General features: G+C 35.2%; 1 long non-coding RNA gene across 1 annotated transcript; it reads left to right on the forward strand.

The window, feature by feature from the left end:
- Positions 1-736: 736 nt before the first annotated feature.
- Positions 737-12,557, forward strand: LOC139512356 (uncharacterized). Its single transcript, XR_011662250.1, has 3 exons — positions 737-2,247; positions 2,753-3,089; positions 12,248-12,557. It is a non-coding gene; the product is annotated as an uncharacterized lncRNA (long non-coding RNA).
- The last annotated feature ends 2,932 nt before the right edge of the window (positions 12,558-15,489 follow it).

Genomic DNA, 15,489 nt, shown 5'->3' on the forward strand with positions numbered 1-15,489 from the left:
TCACAAACAAGTGTGACTGTCGAAACTGAAGCATTATCAACTGCCTCATTTTGCCCTATTAAATTGCAGCAAAACTAAAAACCTAATTTATGATCATGATTGATTAATAATTGGTAACTTAACACACAGTGGCAAATATGTCATGCATGTTCAGGACGACAACTGATAGATTGAGAAGGTACTGTAGCGAGCCAGGGGTTGACTAACCCAACAGAAAACAAAACTTAATCTCTGAATTCCAACCACTTGGAAAAGTATAAAACTCAAGACTAAATGACTATTACTGACAACACTGAATATTCTATGACTAAAGGTTCTCCATAGAATCCGGACAATCAGATTATAATGCTATATCCTGGTGAAAAGAACACCAAACAAGTTTTGAAGTTTCCATATATTTCTTTATTTTTATATATTATAGGTATCAAATATGTATTTCACAGTATAAGTATACATGTACAGTTATTACATCATAAAAGTTCTAGCACCTCTCTAAACCGCTCTAAACCAGTCTTAGAGTCCCAATAAAAATGTAGGAACTAATCTGTTTATCAATTTATCAATTCAAAATAAGTTAATTAAATGTGTTGAGATACATGGGAAAAATACAGTAGGAGGTTGCGATCTCTAGTTTTATATAGTACTGTTGGTAGTACTATATAATAATTTGTACTGATGTGTATAAGAAAATTTTGGTTGAGTCTTGCTATATAAATTACTTATTTAACTAACAATTTCTATAAATATAAAGTTTAAAAATTTCGTGCAGAAGTTAATCAGAAACCTTTTCTGATTTAGATAAGTAGTTTAGGAAACTGATACCTTATCAGTTCAATATTTTAAATAGCTATCAGGACCTTCCTGATATATATATATACAAAAAAATGTGGTTAAAAGAAATACTGTCAAGTCCTTACTTAGACAGCATTCTACAAAATCAAGGCAACTGCCAGGTCCTTCCTGAAACAGTACCTATTTTAAGTTAACAGTTAGAACCTTTCTAACTGTGAACGAATTTAATATGGTTTCCAAACCTTATGGAAACCATAACCCTTAATTCTAAAGATTGCCTATTTATTCCTATTTAAAGTGTTTTAAAATTTACAAACATCAAATAACTATTTAATTAAAGCATTGCCTGGAAAATCCGTCAAATTAACTAAAGGTATAAAAGCTACAGTTTCTTAAATTTAACTTAACATGACTGAAGAAAACAAGATTAAAATGCTCCTAAAAGTCCGCTAAAATAGGTTTAACTTTCAATAACTAAAAAGACATTGTTTTTACCTTTTCAATCTTAAATAACTATACATTTAGTTAGAGTAAATATGGAAATATGTCTTAAATTAACTTGAATCCAAAATATGCCTTAACAAGCCAAAGTTTTAAGCAAGACTAACGTTTTAGCGTTTTTTACGTCACCGTTGGAAAATGTGGGAAGTTGGATTGTTGGATGTTGGAACGTAGGAAATTCCCGCGGAAGTTAGATTTAAAGAAAAATAATTATTTATAAAAATAATTCTTAAATTCAAATAAAATACATTTCTCATCTTATATTTATATAAAAGCTTCTACTATGTTATTTAATTCAATTCTCCTTGGCAACTATAAATAAAGTTACAACTGCGCCACCGGAAGTAGCGGCTTGAATATGAGAACAAAACATGTGTGTGTTAACGGCTGACAAAAATTACAGAATTCGCCGTTAAAACAACTTGACAGCTTATAAAACCTATGTGATTACTTTATATACAACTCATGGATATACGATATGCCGGTGAGTACCACTGTGAAAGCGTTAAATTAAAAATCGAACTAATAATCATCAACGATCAGATTGACATGTTATAACTACTGCGCATGAGCAGGAATGTACACATTCATTCATAAAGATAAACACTCAGAACAGGTGCTCGTAATTTACATTGCATAGTCTACAATGGAAAACTTCATATAACAACAATTCAATCAACAGAACTGGTATCAGGAATAACATTTCTTCATACAACAACTACAGTTTTTTTACAACACGCATCAAAATAGCGTTTTTCTAACAGTAACACCTTATGTGGATTGACATCAGCACATGTTTAAAAATGGAAATTAATTCTGGAACGAGGCACTTGTAGCAGACGACACTTTATCCTTATATATCAACATGGAGAAGGACAAAAGTTTCAACAATTTCAAATGAATTAACAAGGAAGTTATGTTAACAAGAGTCAGATATTATACAGATATTGGGAAGTATGTGATGCCAATTTATTTCTGTTATAACAATTTCAAAGATTTAAACTGTGAAAAATTAACTTTAGGTGCCATAAATCATTCAAAAATGAGAATGTTACAGTTGTGAAATTTCTAGTCAATAATAAAATTGAATAAAATATGTTCTATTTCTATTACATTTGTATGTCACTGTCATGATGACTGTTTCTATTCAAAAAATGAACAATTACAAAATGATCAAAAATACTTAAAGCTGCTTGTCTTAACAACACATTTCATACGGTGAACATTCAAATAAATAACATCATAAATCTATGCACAATTCAAAACATACAATTCAAACACTGCATGTACTTGTCATATAACACACACAATAATATCAACCAATTCTTATATTAAATTGAGTAGGGGCTGGTGCCTTACATTTTACCCCCCCCCCCCCCCCCCAATAAAACATTAAGCGTCCTCGCAAATATATATATAACAAAATACATAATATAATCTAATGTTTCAATATTTTCAGGTTGGAAGTCACAGATTAACAGTTTAACCAGAAACCAGAAAAATTGTTTCAACAGGCATATATTAAAACTACACTTGTATTTACAACTATGCCTCGTTATTGACTTGAAAATTACTCATGGAAACCAGGAATGAGTACATGTACTATGGACTTATCATCTACATTACTTCAAAATACAAAACAACAACTATATAATTATGCTACGAAAGATTGAAATGTGAAATATTGGAGGATGCTTAAAATTTCTACCTATTATACTACAAGAAAATTAAAGAGGTTATCAAGGTTCAAATGTATGACGGAATAAGAAGAAATGTGAGGCTATAAAACACAGATGGTAAAGTCATGAGTTGCCCTTACAAGGAGAATTGATCTTTAATTTTAAAATTTCTTTCTAAAATATATCTCAAATCAAAAATTACACCACAAGCCTTACAATCTTACTGACCACTTAATAGAATATAATTTCATATAAATAAATTCTCTTAACAAATTTTCCTTTCAATACCAAATTCAAATGTCAAATATTTTCACTTTTAACAAAATAATTTCATTAGCTTTAATACTAAACAAGTTAGTTAAATTTTTACAAAATTGACAATAAGTCAAGGAAGGCCAAAATTTAAAAGTTATATATAAACAGTAAATACAATGCAGACTAAAATAATGATATTAATGTCAGTTTTCTTTATTTTCTGGATCCTTCTTCTCATTACCACTGACTTCACTTTGGGCTGGCGTTGTGTCTTCAATCGGTTTACATAAGGTTTCCTGCGTGCTTGTTTAAATGGGCGGTTTGATAAGTTTGACAATCTGTCTTGCACTGTCTGAGGGCGACCCTGCACCCTTTCAAATTGCCGAAACTGCCCACGCAGGTATGCAATGTCAGATGAGAGGTTTTGGACTGCTTTGGTATTTCGGGTCATCTCTTTAAGCAAGAGTTCCTGGGTGGTGGTGAAGGCTGATAGGGCGGATAAAACTTGCTGGTTAAAATTTGTTGAAGGTTGTTCCAAAGCAGGTGGAGGGGTATGGACAGGTTGCGGTTTCGGAGTTGAAGTTTGAGGTTCCTCCTCCCCCAAAATCTGTGGAAGAATATATTCTGCATCCTCGTCTTGAATCAAATCCTGATCAAAAATATACTGCACGGTAGGTGTAATACCCGGCGAGTATGGATCCTGATCAGGACTTGACATTCCTGTGGTAGACATAGGTGTTTCCGGTCTGGTCCTGGCAGTGGCAGTAGGTAAGGTGGACAGTTGGTAAGCAGAAGTTGTAGGTGGTACAGATGATGTTGTCTCTATTGGCAGGTAGTTCGAGATGGCTGATGATATGGTAGTCGACGGGTCTGCCATAGAGGTCATGGTGACATCAGGCATGAAGAAGTCATATAGGTCATCCATTGGAGTGCTAGACTCCAATGACATGACCTGGCTAGCTGCAAGTCCCACTGTTGCGGCAGGGACGTTAACCAAAGTAGGTTGTATTAGGCTGACAGGTGTGGCAAGGCGGCGTGCAGAGGCTGCACCAACACAAACCGGTGGTCCCAACCTTGACTGCAGGGATGGCTGTGGTGTTGCAACAGCAGCATGGTAGCTGTTGCCAGTGGGGTAAGGGTGTGTAGCTGGTAAACCTGACACCCTTACTGGAGCTCTGGTCTGGACAGGTGCTGCTCTTGCCGCCGGACCCTGGGTCTGAATGGGGCGGATGGCTTGCCGAGCCACTGCCCTTACTGGAGCCTGGGTTTGTGTAGTATTGTTGATATGTTGGAATGCTGCACCTACTGGAGTGGCCAGAGGTCTTGCCAGGGCCTTGGTTGCCCAATGCCTCTGAGAATCTAACGTAGGCAAGACCTCGTAATCTGGGAAGCCAGGTACAGCATTAAACACATGTGGTGTGTTACTTTGAAACAAGTATTCTGTATCCCCTCTGAATTTGTTTTCAGCTATAAACAAGTTTCTTTGATTCACATGAGGCATAAAGGTATCCACATGCTTATGTAGAGCCTTTAACGACTCACACCTGTACATGCATAGAGTGCAGAAAAAGGGGGCCACCTCTAGGGCCAGGTGCCTCTTAAAAATATGGCCCTCCATGCGGGTCTTCTCCGCCACGTGAGCCTCTTCTGTGGGGGGGGGGGGGGGGGGCATCTCAAACACCTGCAAGCCAAGCCTCTCTTTGATATGCGTATTTGTGCAGACATCTGAAAAAATAAGGGCAGATAAAAGTCTCCTGTTTAACACAGGGACTCGCCCAGTAAAAGTTCCTATATATATCAGTTTTCACAAAAAAAAAACAGATCACAACCATCCTAGTAAATGACCTATTATAGGGGGGATTTTATTTTTAGCAGGTCGAAAACATGACCTTGTGGCAAAAGTGTTAAATTCTGTACGCCGTTATGTTATTTTCCAGAAAGTATTCAGACTTTAGTCTAATTTTTAAAACTGCAAAGTTTAAAGTTGTTTAACTTTAAAAGTACATGTGACCTCCCAGGTCAAGTATATAGCAATAAGGATAACAAAATATTTCGACTTAAATTCAAGTCAAACTTATTGTCAAGGACAAATAATGTAGTTACACATATCTCAACAAACATTTATAAATTTTTGTGTATACTGTGAATACACAATTTAAATAACAAAACTAAACAATGTCACGAATGTGTTGACTCAGTACTGACTCTTCAAAAGAAGTCATACTTTAATGTTTAAACCTTTTAATCCATTTGGGATGGGATTGACCATTATATGGTTTCAGTTTGTCATGATTAACAACTTTCCTTTTGGTATGGGCATCTATTTGAATTTCATAATTCAAGTCATTGATCTTTTGGGTCACTAGATATGGACCAATAAAAAGGGGTTGTAATTTGGGACATATTCCTTCCCTTTTAATCTCATTACGGTACCACACCTTATCTGAGACTTTATATACATGTAAATTTGTTTTATTATCATAAAAGTCTTTTCGCCTTTTACAGGTTACTTCCAAATGTTTTCGTGCAACACAGTGTGCACGTTGCATTCGTTCTTTTATTTTTAGGGCATGACTGCCCCATGAAGTTTCAGCTTCATTTGGGTCCAAGGGGTGTCCTTTATGTAGTAACTCATATGGAAGTCTAACTTCCCTTCCTAACATAAGTATATTTGGGGTCAGGCATGTAGACTCATTTGGACTAGCTCTGTATGCACCGGCTAAACAGCCCAAGTTCATGTCCCAATTGGTCTGTTCTCCCCTGAGATAAGATTTTATCATAGATAAAATACTACGGTTAAATCTTTCTGTTTGTCCATTACATTTAGCATTTCTAGGACTTGTCCTAGTTTTTCTTATTTCAAGAATTTGACATAATTCCTGAAAAATTTGGCTTTCATAGGCTCGACCTTGATCCGAATGAATAGCCAAGGGACTGCCAAAACGACAGATGACTTCATTCAAAATCAACTGTGCACATACAACAGCAGTTTGGTCTTTAACAGGAAATACCTCAACCCACTTGGTAAAATAGTCGGTTACAGTTAAAATAAATTTGTTGCCTCTAGGGGTGGTGGGTAAGGGACCTAGAAAATCAGTGGCTAGCCTATCAAGTGGTGCACCAACAGGCATAGTTCCTAGTGGGGCTCTTGCTGACTTATGAGGGTGTTTATTTGCACTACATATGTCACATTGACTAATCCAGATATCTATATCCTCCCTCATTTCGTACCAAAAGTATCTCTGAGATAATTTAGCTTTTGTTTTCTTTTTGCCTAAATGGCCTGACAATATCGAATTATGCATATTTTCTAAAATTTCCTTTTTGAGTAGGAATGGGACTAAAAACTGTGTATGGTCCTCTACACCATCTCTCCTACTGAAATTTTTATATAACAATCCATTTATTAATACAATGGAATCCCATATGTGCCAGTAATGTCGTGTCGCAGCACTATTTTGCTGTATATCAGACTTTGTTGGTCTTTGACTAGTTTTCTTCCATTTAAGGTGGTACCTAACACTACAGGGAGATAACTCTGTAAAATCAGCAGAACGTTTTAATGACGTTGTGTTCTTAAGGGAATATTAAGCTTCTCAATGATCAAAATTGTAGTTTGTCAAACTGCTATATAACCAGTGTAATTTTTCTGATTAAACGGTTGGTTCAAAGTTTTTGAATTTTTATATTTTTGTTAAAAGGTCTAAGTAAATACTTTGACAAAATTTAATGAAAATTAAACGAGCCAAATTAATTTTAGTGAAAGTGTTGGGTACCACCTTAAGGAGTGGTCCTAAATCAGGGTCATTTTCTTGCATTTTACACAATTCAGTTTGTGAATGTCCACCCTCCCAAGGGGTCCAAATATCTTGGTCCTTCTGCTGTCTGGTTTTTACCATACATATGGGGGCTGTAATGATTTCATTACAAGGGACTGGGTCATCTTTATTTTGACCTGCTATTGTCTGGTTTAGCATCTCTGATAAATTCAACAGAGAGCTATCCATATCAATTGCTCTTTGGTGGCACTTTTTACAAGGGCCACATTTTAAAAATTCCAAGTTATCAACTTGGGAACAGTCACATTCACGGGGATTATGGCATCTGGACATAGCGTCCGCATTGCCATGTTTTATACCAGGGCGATACTCTACTGAAAAATTAAATGGTGAGAGTATTTCTAGCCATCTGGCAACTCTACCTTTTGGCTCTTTTAAACTAAATAACCAAATAAGTGCTTGGTGGTCTGTTCTGACACAGAATTTCCGTCCCAATAAATATTGTCTGTAATATTCTACAAAATGTCTAACAGCTAACAGCTCTTTGTCCGTTACACAGTAATTTTTCTCAGCTTTATTAATAGTACGACTCCCATAAGATATTACTTTTAGATGGCCGTCTTGCACTTGGCTTAAGACAGCACCGATTGCAATGTCAGATGCATCGGTGTCAAGATAATATTCGCCCTCATCTTTTGGAAAGGCCATTATTTCTAGACTTGTAAAGACACTTTTTAATTTGTCAAAGGCAACTTGGCAGTCTTGTGTCCAATTGAACCCTTTGATTTTCTTGGTAAGTTCTGTTAGTGGTTTTACTAAGGATGAGAAATCTTTTACAAATCTCCTATAATAACTTCCCATGCCTAGAACTTGTCTCACTTCAGTGAGTTTTTGGAGTAGGCCAAGTTAAAATTTTATATACATTGTCAGGATTGGGTAGAATTCCTTTAATTGAAATAATGTGGCCAAGAAAAGTAACTTCAGATTGAAGTAAGCTACATTTTTCTGGTTTTAATTTCAAACCAGCTTTAGAAATTCTATCTAAAATAATATCAAGTCTCTCCATGTGTTCTTCAAAGTTTTTACCAAAGACAATAATGTCATCTAAGTAGATAAGACAAATTTGCCATTGGAGCCCAGTTAAAACTAGCTCCATGAGCCTTTGACATGTAGCCGGACCATTACAAACGCCAAATGGCATAGTTTTGAACTCATAGAGTCCATACTTTGTTGTAAAAGCTGTTTTAGGCCTATCATCAAGTTTAACGGGAATTTGATGAAATCCACTTATAAGGTCGAAAACAGAGAATAAGTTGGCGCCTGACACAGCGTCAAGACAATCCTGTATTCTCGGGAGTGGAAATGCGTCAGAAACAGTCTTAGAATTAATTTTCCTATAGTCTACCGCTGGTCTTATCTTACCATTATTCTTCCTTATAAGGAGTAATGGGCTGGCCCATGGGGAACATGAATGTTCTATAACCCCCTGGTCAAGCATTTGGGTAACAATTTTTCTTTCTTCCTCTGCAAAGGCCAGAGGTACTCGCCTGGATGCTTGTTTTAAAGGTCTGGCATCTCCAGTATCAATGGAATGCTCAGTTAAATGAGTCAGTCCTAAATCTGTCTCATGGGCAGAAAAAGCTGTTGTATATTTATGTAAAAGATTTGCAATGGCTTCATGTTCACTTTCTGAGCGACCTTCAGAGGCCTCAGTATATAAATCTATTAAGTGTGGAGGAACAACTCCACTTTTCCCTCCGTCCGTAGTACCCTTTTCGGTTATATTACGGATTATACCTTCATTGGTTTGCCAAGTTACTGGATTTGACTCCAGTTTAATGCGTCTGACACTATCAAAATTGGTAGAATCTTTAGTGTTTTCAGATGAAAACAAAATAATGGGTTGGTCTTCAACTTTTTCGGCTAAACCAACTACAGTATCCTGATTAATTTGAACCTCTTGATCAAAAGGGTTAATTAATCTAACTTTATTAGTTACATCATGGCAAATATCAACTAGACTAGATGCCATCATGACAGGATGACTTTCTATAAATTTGGGACTGGGTTCTATCAAATAATCTTGGGGTGGGGATATAGGATCATTTTCTGTTTTATCAACAAAAACATCAATAAGTATTTCACTCTGTGGGGGAATAATAAAATTGTCAGCTGCTCTGACTTTTCTAACAGGTTCAGGTTGTCCTATTTGGATACATGGAATAGTTACTCCATTTAACAATATAACTCCTTCAGTTAATTTTATATCAGCAGGGCCCATCTCACCCTTCATCAAAATATCTAATCCCAATAACACTTCATCTTCTATTTCAGCCACTACTAATTCTTTTGCTAGGGACAAATTCCCAATTCAAGGTTAAAAATAGCTTTTCCCTTTTCAACTAAGGGTTGGCCATTGGCACTAGCCAAGGTACTTGACTTTTCAAGTTTAGGTCTGTCAGAATGTGGAATTTTTTTGAAAATACGAGTAGAAATTACAGTTCGAGCAGCACCTGTGTCTGCTGTAAAAGTAACTTTGACTCCTTGAATACTGCCGTCTATATAAACACCGTCGCAACGTACGACTTGTCGACCAATTATGTCCAATTTGTTTGATTGAGGAGTTTCATCTTTAACATTAGATGAAAATTCAACTTCCTCATCACTTTCAGGTATAAAAGATTCTTCATTACTAACATCTAATGATTTTTCTTTCTCCTGACTACAATTGTTTTTAACTAAAGACCTATCATCTTTCACATCAGATGAATCAATGCCCACTGTTAATTTAACTTCTTTTTTAACCAAGGACCTATCATCTTTCACATCAGATGAATCAATGCCCACTGTAAATTTAACTTCTTTATTAATTACTTTAGGAGTTCTATTGTCAATAGGAATACTTTTCTCTACCAAATTTTGACCTTTAAATTCAACCCTTGAGGTCTTCTCCCGGTCACCAGAGTCGACCCTTCCTAGTTTAACCCAAAATCTTGTGATGGGGGACCATTGTAAGAATAAGCTCCTCTCTGATCAAAGTTGGGACTGTTTTGAGCCCATGGAGGATTAAATGGTGGTGGTGGTGGTTGGGAATTAAAAGGTGGTGGTGGTCTCGTGTCCATTTTGTCATTTCTTTTGGGGTTACTAGTACAATTTCTGGCCATATGGGTCAGGATCCCTAATAGACCTTGCGATGAGGAACTCAGATGACGTAATTAAAAAACAATATTAGTCCGCCATACAATTGTGGATGCTGTGATTTTAAAAATGGACATAAATAAACAATAAGAACTGTTTTATAGAGCTGATGTGATGAGAAAAGAAATATGTAGATTTGACCTGAAATAAATTATTAGAAAGGACAATTTTTTTATTGAGTTTTATGATCAAAATTTTGGGATTAATTCAAGTGGAGAGTGACATTTTTCACCATCTTCCGGGGTCCAGCAATTTGCGAAAAAAAGTAATCTCACTTGCCACCCCGAAAATTTAACCAGACATGTATAAATGTATCAGCTTCGATATGAGCCATCACACATGTTCAAGTAAACGATATGGACTGAGCAACGGAGGAAAACGTTACCATTACCGCCTATGTAGAATTAATTAAAAATGTTGACCCAAATTGTGAACTATTATTTCAAAGGTGTTGGAGTGTTTCATGGTTCAATGATCACAATTTCGGATGGGAGCTGCTGAAATCGAGGTCAGTTACACTCTTTTAGTGCTATTTGATTAAAAAGAATACAAAATGGCTTCCAATAATTTTGATTTTTATCAAAAATATACCAATTTTATACTTATAAACAGTAAAGAGGCAGAAAATGGGACATGCATTATTTGGACTGGGGCCACTCAGAGGAGAAATAATTATATTCTAGGGATGATCAATGTTACATACCCAAATGCCAAACGTACTAAAATGAATGTTGCACGTTTAGCAAAAATTTTGCAATTGAAATCTACTGATTTAGCCAAAAATTTAGATGCTTCACACCTTTGTCATAATGCATTGTGTGTGAATACAGACCATATTGTTTTAGAACCTCGGGAGATTAACAATCAAAGAAAAATATGTGTAGCTTCACACCAATGCACCACACATATTGAGCATGGCACAAACTATACTAACTGCATGCTGAATCTGAAATTGTGGTTTGTTATTATTTTGTAGTAAACATGCCTTGCACATTTTACCTCCACATTAATCATTTCTGAAAATACAAGTTTTTAACACAAGTAAAAAACGAAAATGGGAAAAAAGCCCACCCTCATACCCCCAAGACACTGAAACAAACATGGCAAACATGTTTATGCAAGATTATAAGCTCAGTCAAACATTTATGTGTTTTTTTTCGACAGTGTTTACTAATTTTTACAGTGCAAGGGGAGTAACTCTTGATGGTTTCATTACTGTGTCAGAAAACTGGGTCATTCAATCAACAGCTGATCAAAGGAAGTAAACATGCGGTCTGAGAGAACTAAATGAAAGTGAAACATAGAGACAAATCAATGAACAAAGTATGACAGTCATTAATTAAATAAGACAACAAAAAACAAAATAAAGAATAACAGAAAGAAAAAAAATCCAAATATGACATCGAGTTACAAAGGCAAACTGTGAATGACGTTGTAAGATTAATTTTTCATGGTTTTATTTTGTTTATAATTTTATTTCATGTCATTGTATGTACTGTGGTTGGATGCATGCATGCATGCATTGGGAGATATGAAGTGGTCTTTTTGTCTGATACAAAGTTTATTTCAGTGTCTTGGACCATTATCCCATTTTCATAACAAACTTAAAATAAACAAACTTTTTAATTTAAAAAAAACACAACTAACTCATATCATGCTCATATATTCCTGAAAAAGTGTTTGTTTTAATATATTATAAGATGTTTAGTATTCTCTGTAAATAAATAAATAAATAAATAAATAACTAAATATGCTTCCTGAAAGGCTGAAAGAAAACCATATTGTGTAACCTTTTAATATAAATGTTAATCTGGCCAAGAACTACAACCTGGCTGTGGAACGAATTCTTTCGGACTTGAATTCTGACATAGCTTTGGTTCTAACTGATGTTTTTTATATCCACTAATCAACCTGTTTCGCACTCTCTTGTTTAACAAGAAATTTGATAGCCTGTTTTTTGCGAGCTTTTAACCTGTTTAATTTGACACGTAAACTTTTTTGATATGCACAATCATATATTTCACGTTTACGCATTTTTTTCAGAGCCACTACAGCACGAGACTTTCTACCCAGACCACAACCTACAGCTTTTAGGGTCTTAGCCAATGCAACATCCCGTTTATTATTGACTTTCAAGACTGCTGCAAATGCACGGCCTAAGGCATTGCGAGACAAATTCTTATTCTTAGGTAGATATGTAGAAATTGTCCTATTGACGGACTCACACTTATTAGTATTGCTGAAAAATTGCATCTGATTTAATGCGGTCTGAGACAGTTTCATTTCTAACAATGATTCTATTAATAATTTGTCAGTCTTATTTGGTTTCAAAGACCCATTTTGTAAACCATGACTGCTAAGGTTAATTGATTTGTACCACCAACTAGTTTTTATACCACCATTACATAGTGTTATGCTCCATCTACACGTATTGCTACAATTACCACTATAACAATTCACGACAGACTTAACAATGTGTGGCAAACATTTTGAAATTTTTGTCGGTCACCATTATATTTTGCAAATAAACATTTCATTATACCATGCGAACGTAATTTTAAATCATTGGCAAAAGCTATTTTAATATCATTCCTCTGGGCCTTTGTAGCTCCAGGGAACATACCGACACTAAATTTTGCTCGCAATACCTCACGGAACTGACTTTGACCCCGGTGTATAGTATCTGCCAGTCTATTTACTGACCATAAAGGGTCAAATATTTCTTGCATTGCTTCTTGTAAACCTTGTACACTTTTTGCATCCCCATCAGTAGTACAATAGTCCACAAGTAAATCAAGTTTAGCAATTTTTTTTACCTATTTCATACCCAAGATCCTTCTCACTCAAAGGATCATGCCTATTTGTATTTGATGTGCAGTACTCATGATTAGGACATTCAATGTCATAACCTTTACCGCGTAACCATGCACCAACCCAGCAAAGTTTGTTTACAAGGTGAAAACCAATGATATCATGATTGTCAGTTTCATTTTCACAGGCAATACCAATAACTTGTGATGCATTTTGTCCCATTTTATGCCTACTTTTTATATGCACACTCTGATAGGTACCATCCATTTGTAATTTTATAGGACTATTTTTATTTAACCCTAAGGTTTCATTTCTTTTTCTGAAACTCTCAACCACTTGTTCTGTTTCATTTTCAGCAAGTTTTACAACCTTGTCACAAACAGTATTTGTTAGTCTCTGCATTGTTCCTTTTGACATAGGAGGAATACATGAACTAGTTAAAAGTTGTCGCGCGCTATCATTACCAATATTACAATTTATCACGCCAGTCTGAAACCGATAGTTAATTGTAGCACTCTTGCGACCAGCACGTCCTGTGTCAATTTCTCTAAATAGTTTATATTTTTCTGAAATAAATTTACATTTGGTACACTTCATTTTCCAAATCCAACCAAGACCCCATTGAGTCTCTTGTACCAGTTCAAAATGTGGAACAACACACTTTGGACTTTTATTTAAATGACATATTATAAGACTATTGATCATTAAAATATTAAGATCTCTATCTACTGTTCTATTTTCAGTACTTGTCTCCTCTAGATATTCATCTAAATAATCATCTGACAATTTATGCGGTCTTAATAGTTTGACTGTAGTCGCACATTTTTCAGTTTGGGGGGCTACATAAGATTTTTTATCGTAACTCTCTTTTGAGTACAGCTTGAATTCCTTTTCTGTAAGGCGGGGTAACCAGACAGATTCTGTGGTGTTTTTAGGTGTCAAATCTGTAGTGGAATTAGAAAATTTAAGTTTTGGTGGTGCAGGTGAAACTTGCATAGATAATTTTTTTAAAACCTGTGTAGATGGAGGTGTAGACGGAGCTGTAGATGGAGCAACACCATTATTAACACCACAACCTTGATCTGTTGTTAGGGATACAAAACGCAATAGATGGGCTTGGTTACCAACCTTGTATTGGTTTCTTTTCCTTTTCCCTTTCATTATTGAATAAATACACACTCTGTTATGTTTGTACAATTCTAAATTATGACATCATAAAGTCATGACGTCACAATGTTATCTTCACCAAAGAAAAGCACAATTTTTCCCTATTTGAACACTCACACAAAAAGAACTCTAAAATGGTTATTACTTGATGGATTTTAAAACTAAAACCGGTTTTAGAATTGTCTGTGAATGATCTTAACAGTTATAAAAAAATAAAAATGTTCTATTCCTTCTATGAAAGAAAGAAATATCAAAAACATTATTTTCTGAGTGAAAAAATCCTTAAATCTACCTTATTTACAGTAAAAAACACAATATTTTCATGATTCATCATCTAAACATGATGATTTTTATAAAGTCAGTAAGGTAATGAAGGTTTGTTGAATGGCACTTTAAGCTATGAAGAGTCTTAATCAATGTCTAAATTGTGAATTGATAACATATGGATTTTGTGCTTTTTTTCTACTAAAAGATATAAGGAACAGTAATAAGCATGCTTACTTAAAAATACTAAAAATTAACTTATTTTATTTCAGATGCGGAAAAAAACTTCACAGAATTGTTCGAAAAGGTGTACCGAAGGAATTCATACTGCAATACAAGTGGAATCTGACATTTGCTGATCTAATATTGGTCAGGATCCCTAATAGACCTTGCGATGAGGAACTCAGATGACGTAATTAAAAAACAATATTAGTCCGCCATACAAATGTGGATGCTGTGATTTTAAAAATGGACATAAATAAACAATAAGAACTGTTTTATAGAGCTGATGTGATGAGAAATATGTAGATTTGACCTGAAATAAATTATTAGAAAGGACAATTTTTTATTGAGTTTTATGATCAAAATTTTGGGATTATTTCATGTGGAGAGTGACATTTTTCACCATCTTCCGGGGTCCAGCAATTTGCGAAAAAAGTAATCTCACTTGCCACCCCGAAAATTTAACCAGACATGTATAAATGTATCAGCTTCGATATGAGCCATCACACATGTTCAAGTAAACGATATGGACTGAGCAACGGAGGAAAACGTTACCATTACCGCCTATGTAGAATTAATTAAAAATGTTGACCCATATGGCCTGGCTGACCACAGCGAAAACATACAAGTGGACCTCTGGGGCCATTATTCTGGTTATTATAACCTGGATGAGGCATTTGGCTAGGGTTTGGCTTTGTAAACTGCTTATTTTGTATTTCAGACTGTTTGCATTCAAACATTCTATCAAATAAGGATATCAGTTCATCTTCTTTTATAGTCAAAGTTTTTGACTTTTGTTCAGCTTTCACTAGATGAGTCTG

The sequence above is a fragment of the Mytilus edulis genome, chromosome 1 (genome assembly GCF_963676685.1).
Source record: "Mytilus edulis chromosome 1, xbMytEdul2.2, whole genome shotgun sequence".
Taxonomy (NCBI): Eukaryota; Metazoa; Mollusca; class Bivalvia; order Mytilida; family Mytilidae; genus Mytilus; species Mytilus edulis.